The sequence below is a fragment of the Camponotus floridanus genome, unplaced genomic scaffold (genome assembly GCF_003227725.1).
Source record: "Camponotus floridanus strain SB8 unplaced genomic scaffold, Cflo_v7.5 scaffold10, whole genome shotgun sequence".
Lineage (NCBI taxonomy): Eukaryota > Metazoa > Arthropoda > Insecta > Hymenoptera > Formicidae > Camponotus > Camponotus floridanus.
Genome location: NW_020229215.1, coordinates 1,299,553 through 1,308,829, shown reverse-complemented (window position 1 = coordinate 1,308,829; position 9,277 = coordinate 1,299,553). Strand labels below are relative to the sequence as shown.

Below are 9,277 nucleotides of genomic sequence, written 5' to 3'. Positions count from 1 at the left end.
TGTTTGCCTGATATTTATGATTTATTTCACGAATATAACGATGTATGGCTAAAATGACAAACACGAAATGATACATCGATTTATAAATATACGAATATTAATTATGAAAAACATGGACATTACGAGTAGATACATATATTTTCTTATTTCTGTAATTTTATTTAATTAGAATATATTCAAAATTCGCATTGTCGAATATACATTTTACACACATATTAACATATCTCTAATAAATATAGTTAGAGTTCATTTCAAATTGCACATAGTACTACTATGCATATTTTGTCAAAAAACAGCAGCTTCGTTGATATAGTTAGCGATAGCACGTGGACTAACGTTATATTGATCGAATCTACTTGAATCGGAGCGTCGACTCGTACGCTTGTCAGTTTCCTAAAGACATCTATGTACCTTGGTATAATCGCGGCTGCGTAGTCGCACCATGGCATCTCACGAAACTGCATCATGCTGCATCGTGCCCTAGTTAGATTCATTTCGCCATCACCATGCACCGGTGATGTAACTCGTCGATAAATGTGCTGTGTCCAAGCTTGAAAAGAAAGGTGCTCGATATCTTTACAAAATTGACAATCGAAAATCAAAACAACCCAAACTTGCGAAGGATGACAGTAACTAGTAGACGAAAATAGATTTTGTGTTAGGCATTTTCTAAGAAAAGAATATCAGTGTTTGCAAGAAAATTGAAACTTCTGGATTCAGTGGTGTAAAAAAGAAGAAGTATGTGCAAATTTAAATCTATAATACATTAAAAAATCTGCTTTATAACCTGAAAACGCGAAAGTTTACGATTACAATACAATATTCTAATTTTGAATAACTTAATTATATGTTTCGCTAAATATAGTTAATTTAACATTTTTTTTATCTATTATTATTAACATAAAATAATACAAGATGACGTTGCATATGATAATATGAATATTTAAAAAGAGTTATATATGACACTTTATAACTATAAAATCTGTATATGTTTTGAAGTGATTAAATAAGTAATTTTTAAATATAAAGAATATAAAGAAATAAATAAGAAAAATTTAATATGGTACAGAAAAAAATTAAGTCTAAAACATTTATTAATTCTTATGAAAGAATTATATTATTTGATTTAATTTTTGTCAATTCTTTTTTAATTCACGTAGTAATTATAGTTTTTACTGAGTGATAATTTTTACAAGTTTACGAGTAAAATATTTTATTGCATAAAATTAAGTTTATTTAACAAATAATGCATTTATTTGATATGTAATTTATTATGATTGATACTATAGTTTAAGTGTAAAAGTATTTATATATGTTTAACATAATATTTAATTTATTATTGTCTAAAATTAATCTACCATTATATACAGAATTATTACAAAATTCCATATTACTGAATAATTATTTGCCTCGTGATTTAAATAATTTATTGCGTTTATCTTATTCAACTAATTGCCTTAAATATTTAATTATAACAGTTCTCTAATATGTGCGCATAAACATTCAAAACAAAAAACGCAAAATAATAAAACATTAATTAATTTAAAATGTTGTTTTAAAAAAAGTTTCATCAATTTTTCTTTATTAGACATATATAATACATACATATATAACACATACATACATGCAATACATATAATAATTCATTATTTTAATATATATACGAAACATATTTATTAAATTAAATTACACTTATTGTTAGTAACAATAAAGAAACACATTTTTTATTATCTTTATCTTTTAATCTTCATCTTTTGCAAAAAATGTCACATGAACAAAATATTTTAATAAATAAGTCGGATAACAATTAATTCACATATTTATTCTAATTTCACAATTATTTCTATTTCAAAAGTTTACATTAAAACAATAAAAAATTTATAATAAAAGTATTTATATTATAAATGATATTCTAACACTAATCTAGATCTACAAATTTTTAAAGACCTGCTTTAAAAATCTAAATTTTTTATTTATATTTTATAAAATTAATTACGTAATTTTTCAGCAAGATTGTTTAAAATAAACGGCCAAATCAACTCATCAAGCACCGTCCGATACTTGAAAAAGTCTCAATATGACACAAAGCTAGACGAGGTATAAAAATATCCGCCGTCAGGATGTGGACAAATCTCTTAATAGTAGGTAGGTGTGTCCTCCACAAACTTTTCATTTAATACCGAAAAACATTTTTCTACGTATCTCTCTCAGGAAGATAGCATTAAAATAAGTCTCTCATTTGCGCAAATATTTAATTATATATTTAATGTCTAGTTTTTATAGTTTGAAGTTGAAGAACAACTAAATAATTTTATTGCTTGAAATTTTTAAAACAAAAAAATATCATAAGCAAATGTCTAACCATATATTAAAATATAGGGTATATTTTTCTTTGGATGCAAATTTTAAATTAAGAACATATAATCTTAATTGATTACATCAAGACGTCGTTAATTTTGGAAAAATTTAATTTAATAAATTTGTATAATTTTTATTTACAATTGTTATAAATCTTATTACAAATCTAGATCATAAATATTATTATGTATTCGATTAATCAACACGCGTATAGTCCCTTCCTCCGTGCTGCTAGGTACATGGTACGTACATCCATGAGAAAAATCCGCTTGAAAATAATCTAAAGGACTGAGTATAAAAGATGGATATATATTAATATTATATTGTTTCTTAATTCGTTAAAAATAATTATATTAAAAAAATAGATGTTAAAATTTATAGTTTTTTACAAACTTTATATTGAAAACGAATTCTTTAGATTTAATCAAATGCGGCGATTTATGTTCTGAAAAGTGTGTCTGTCAGGCATCTCCAAATTTTTCTATTTATTAATTACAAATACTTTTGACTGAATATTTTATTCCATTCAAATGAATTTTTCCATTCCTATGAAAATAACCTGCAAAATATGTATTATAATATATAATAACGTAATAAATATATTTTACAAGTATATTTTAATATTTATAATTTTATTTATAATTTTATTTGTATTTTTATACTTACTTATGTATTCCGGACATCTGTAACATTTTTTATTCCATTTTTAAGAAACTTTTCATATACGAGAAATCTTTATATTATATCTTTCCCACAAATTATGTCAGCTTTGTCATTTCAATATACCAGCCAGAATTTGACAACAGTTATCAAAAGTTGCCAGGATAAGAATATCGATCCAATTCACTCATATTTTTACAATATTTTGCTATAAATCACACTTTATGTTCTATATTAGACAGCAAATGAAATGCAATCTTTCCCATTAATTTAAAAAATTCTTATACATATATCCCACAGAAATTTTTAATAGTTTGCTTTGTTGTATCTAATGTACATGCGTATTAAAAGTATGTAAAAAATATAGAATCCAAAAGTTTAATTACTATATATATATATCAATACATTTTAATAAAAGTTATATATATATATATATATATATATATATATATAACTTTTATTAAAATGTATTGAGATATACCTCTTTATTATATACATTATATATAAAATCTCTATCTCTTATTGTGTCAATCTAATTTTTTAAGATTATTCTATAAGCATATAAAATAAAATGTATTGATCAGCCAAAAATGCGGTTGAATTTAATCTTAAGAATACAGTACACATTATGCATCATTTATTATTCTATACTTTGTTCTATATATGATATGCTTTGTGTTATTCAATTTACATTCCTATATTGTATGCATCATATGCTTTGTGTTATTCAATTTACATTTCTACATATATTATATACATCTTATATATATATCATACTTCATATTCATATATGCCATATTTTTTATCCTTTATATTATATTTTCGGCCATCAAGCACCGGACAGAAATTTTTATATATTTACTCATAAGTGTGTTTTATAAAGAAGTCTAGCAAGCTTCGAATATATTTAGCAAATCTGGACATGTCTGCCGCACAATTCCTCAATCAAGTAATAGCATTATTAGATAGCGCAACTATCAGCGGTTCCCAACATCATTATATATATATATATATATATATATATATATATATATATATACATTAGGGCCGAATAGAGGCAGTAGTGATTGTAGTGATAATCACAGCCACTGTAGCCCGGCTGTATAATAGCGCTAATACTGTCGCTTGTGTTATCAGATTTATATATACACATATACATCGAATTAATTAAACTAGTAATCAGCGTATCAACACACATTGTCTAAATGCAATAACCGATCTTTCGTTTTCAGCGGCAATTTTACTCGCGGTTGCCAACGTCTGTCATGCGGATTGCCAGAGTGAGTTGTTAAGCCAGCTTACTCTCCTAGGAGTGCTCGTATCGTATCGTCGAACTCCGTTAGGCACTCGAAGCTCGATGTGTCGCACCCAAAGACTTTTATCAGAGTATTTATTTTCAGGAAGAAAGACTTTCAGGGAAGAAACATTCTCTGCCGAAAATTAATCGGCCGAGTTTGTTTCCTGAACTGGACGAGGAACGCACAAAATTCATTTATTACTAAAAATCTCTTGACAGGCTATAACAATCGGATGTGTTGAATTCTATTTTCGGTAAACCATAAATAAAATCGCAATTATCAAATCGATAATTTAATCCTATTCTCGTCCAGTTTCATCCAGTTTCGTCCAGCGCATAGCTACGTCAATACTCGCGTTTCTTTTTGTGCTGTGAAAAGCGAACTTTGCCTCATATTTATTTTTTAGAACTTATGCGCACGCGGACGTCCATCGATGCAAAAAATCTTACATGAGATGCACTTGAAAAGTGATGTGTCCACGGAGTAAAAATCTGATATCTCTAGATCTCAATCAGCACGACTAGATAACAAGTCCAGATAAAATAATTTACCTAAATTCTTAATCTATTATAATAATTCTTAATCTTACATATTGATTTAATTTATTACCTAAAATCATTTTTTTAAATCTCTTTTTAATCTATTATAACTACTTATTTAATGCTAAATGTGAGTGTCAATTCAAATTTACATAAATTTGTTTATTATATCATGCCTATGATTAATATGTACTTTATTTTACAAATATATTTATAATAAATATAATAATAAAAAGTGACATTAAATACTATTATGGAGTCAAAAATCTGTAAAAATCTGTAAAGAAAATGAGCATTGTTACAAAAAGTTGTGGATAATCACATAAATGAATCATTAAACTTTGACTTCGTGTACATTCTTTTCCGAGTGCGATAAAAGTGATACGTGATTTTGAAAATGTCTCTATTTGCAGGTCGATCCCTTATCTGTTACGACTGCGACTCAAGATCGGATTCCAGATGCAAAGGTCCTTTCAACGACACTATACGACCCAGTGAACAACTACCCGTGATGAGCTGTAACGGATGCTGCGTGAAAATGGTCAGCAACGTGAATACATGTGAATATTTAACTTTTTGCTATAAAAAATTATTCTAGAAAATATACAAATTTCTATATTATTCTAGGTTTTAGATTAAATTTTTTATTGACTAGATAAATATTTTTATTGACTAAATTTAAAAATTTAATCAAAAGAATCTGATGATTTTTACATGTAATAATTAATAAATAATTATATCTTAATAATATATTTTATTATAATAAAAAATATATTTTATTATAATAAATAATTTATATTATAATGAATCATTAGTAGTATAAATTTCAAAGATATATTAAAGATATATTAAAGATATAGCTTTTATTATATTATAAATTATATAGATGTGTTTATTATGTTGAATCATGATTATATAAGAAGTTAATTGTCGCTTATCGTTCTCTTCTCGCCTACAGCGAATGAAATCGTGAAGAGAACCTGCACCTCGGAATTTGACATAAACTTATTCATGGTAAAGGATGGAACGTGCATGATGGAAAGTACCCGCACTGGTCACATGTGCTTCTGTGAGGCGGATAAGTGCAATCATGTATCCCCGATCTCACGCTCGAATCCCATACTCCTGCTGATCCTATCGACAATCTTTGTTCTACGCTCGGCCGTTTTAGGAGCCTTCAGCTTGCTTTGTAGAACATTGCAATCCTCATACGTGTTGTATATCACTAATTAATTCGATCCACCTAGTGGCGTCCAACCTTATTCTTCGTAGAGATTCTAGCGAATCAACAACACACTCGTCGGAACGAACGATCGAGCAGGCTTCGATCCTAAAGGCTAAACCCTTCGAGATGTAAAAGAAAGAAATAGCCAAAAGAAAGTTAAAAATAGTTGACGTATCACTGTAATTATAATTTTGTGCCTCTTTCAAACGCGCGTTATCGATCCAACCACACACAATCGCGTGTAGAAATATAAAATATATATTTCTATAATATAAATATTTTATCAAAATTACATATCTTACATAAATTTAATAGATAATAGATCCCTAATAGAGACTTTAAATCTTGAAATGAACTTGATACATATTGTACGATACATATTGTACGATACATATTGAAGAAATTATAAATAGATATATATGTATAGTAAATCTCTGCAAAAATAATATTTATTCATCTTATAAGAGATTTTATTATGCATTATAATAAATAATTAAATTAATTTTACATTATATTTATAGCAAATATAATCTGAAAAAGTAGCTGAAAAAGAGCTACATTATTTCCATTCTATGAAACTTGATCGTATATAATTGCAATAATGAATATTATGATATATGATTAACAGAAACAAAATTCAATTTTCTCCTACTGTGAGAGTTGCACAATTTTTGTGCATCGTTCGTTCCGATCATTGGTCTTATTGTTAGATACCATAGGAAATATTTAAACGTTTCTTATGTAGCAATAATCCCGATATTCCAATTGATTTCTCTGACAATTTGGATAAGAGTTCGAGTTCTTTGTTAGTTGCTCTTTGAGCAAGCATGGCTAAGATCTTTGCAATGCATTCGTCATAAGCTATAAAAAAAAAATTTTATTAAAAAAAGATAGAGTATATAAAATAAATGTTTAAAATACGAAGAAAATTGAATATTCATTATATTAACTATTAAATGTACCTCTATTGAACATTAAAAATTAAATCTGTTTAAATGATAGATCTAAACTATATTTGTAATATAAAACGGAGATAATACAATAATCTATTAGAGAAAATATTTTCGATTTTCTGATATATAGTATACAAATTATTCAGAGTTATTTATCTACATAAATTGTGTAACTTTGCATTTTTTTTTTTATTTAAATACAACATTTTTGATGCTTTATATACTTAACTATCATAATGTGTTATAAATTTTAATTACACCTCTCAATTTTAGAATTAAGAGAAACGTTTCATTTATAAATCAATAAGTAAAATCGAAATTCAAACTGAATCATCAATATTCATTGAAATTAGATTCCTTTCTGTATTATTGTTTCATTTATTCAATCGTCATCTGGAAGAACAAAGATAATTAATTAATTTATAATCCTTAATACTACAAAATGATAAACCAATATGGATACTCTAATTTTTTCTCACGAAATTGTACTGTATTGTTTCTCTTATTCTAATGCTATAATGTTCGTGTAATTTAACAAAATATATGCATGAATATTCAAAAAATTTTTAGGATTTAAATAAAATTAAATAAATGAATTAAAGTTTTATGAATTCAAAAATTATAATTTTTTTCACGCAATAATAGAAATAATGTATAAAAATATTAATTATTAAATAAAATATTAAAAATATTTAAAAATAAGCGAATATAATTCTTTGAAATAATTAGAATTTTAGTGATAATATATATATATTATCACTAAAATTCTAATATATATATATATATATATATATATATATATATATATATAACAATATATATATATAACAAAACAGAGAAATAAATTGAATAGACATCTTTCTCAATTATATCTTCGCGTTTATGTTTATTACTTTATATATGCGTTATTTCTTGCAATTGTCTATTTAATAAACTTAGTATCGCACATAAAATATGTTAATCCAAAAATAATTATTATGACGATAACGACGATATTATAAAGAAAAACAGTGCTTATTCGTCAAGAAAATTTAATCAATTTAGCAAAGAGCTTCCTTGTTTCCACTCAATCACAACTCTCACTCACTGTTCTTCACACCGTCTTTTTTTCTCTTTCTCTCTTTCATACAATACACTCTTTTCTCATTCTTTTCATTCTTCACCGGCACAACTTTATGATAGATACTTTGCTCGTTCGTTATTCTAGTAATTTTCATGCTCGAAATGACGAGGAAGCAGAATCTATGATGAAAAGGCAAACTTGTATTATAGAATAACTACTTTAGATAGCATGATTACAGCATGCACATCCAAGACAGCACTGACAGACGCAGAAAGAATCGGCCGGAACAAACTACGAGAATAATGTTTTGAATTTCGGAAATTATCAAAATATATATACAAATGTATATAAATATGTATACATATATACCCATGTTTTTTGGAATTTTTAATACGTCAACATATAGAAAAGTTCAAAAAGATTAAAATTTCAATTCGCTACTCAAAACTCTTTAAAACTTTAAAAATGTTGAAAAATTTCGTATTTTAATTTTAAAAATTTAAGAATTTTTTCAGGTATATAAAAAAGTTGAATTTAAAATTTGGAAACTTAAAAAATCTAAAAATTTAAAAAGTAAAATTCTAACAATATAAAAATTTTCTGAAAACGGACGCATACTCGAGCATAATCGATACAATAATGAAATTGCAACTAGAAGAAAAATTGGATCATAGACGAAAATGAAGTTGAATGCATGGATTGTAGCATTTACAATGCTGTACAAATTATAAAAAGTCAGCGTAGAAAAATTTTATTTTTAATCGCGATGACTTTAATCATAAACTTGAATTTTACATAGTATAGATTAATATAGAGTCTCTCATATATGTACATATCATATATTTTTGAACAAAGATGAAGAATAGAAAACATACAAAAAAAAGAGAAAAGAAAAAATCATATTCAAATTCTGTTATATAATTGATTTCTTCTCTTAAGTAAAGATATTCCTTTTTATCAATTTCATATAAAAATATTTTTTACATATATATTTGTGATGTAATGCTTTATAAAATAGTTTAGTTTAATTGTTTAAATAATTATTTCCATTTCAGATAAAAAATATACTTACGTTTAACTATGATCTATACAAGGAATAGTTTTAACGCATTCGACTTTCAAACAACTGCAACATCTTGCATGAAATTGCATGACCCCGTCGTTATTATTCTTGTGTGTGG

General features: G+C 25.9%; 1 pseudogene; it reads left to right on the top strand.

Moving 5' to 3' along the window:
- The first annotated feature begins 442 nt into the window (after positions 1-442).
- Positions 443-6,351, top strand: LOC105249474 (annotated as a pseudogene).
- The last annotated feature ends 2,926 nt before the right edge of the window (positions 6,352-9,277 follow it).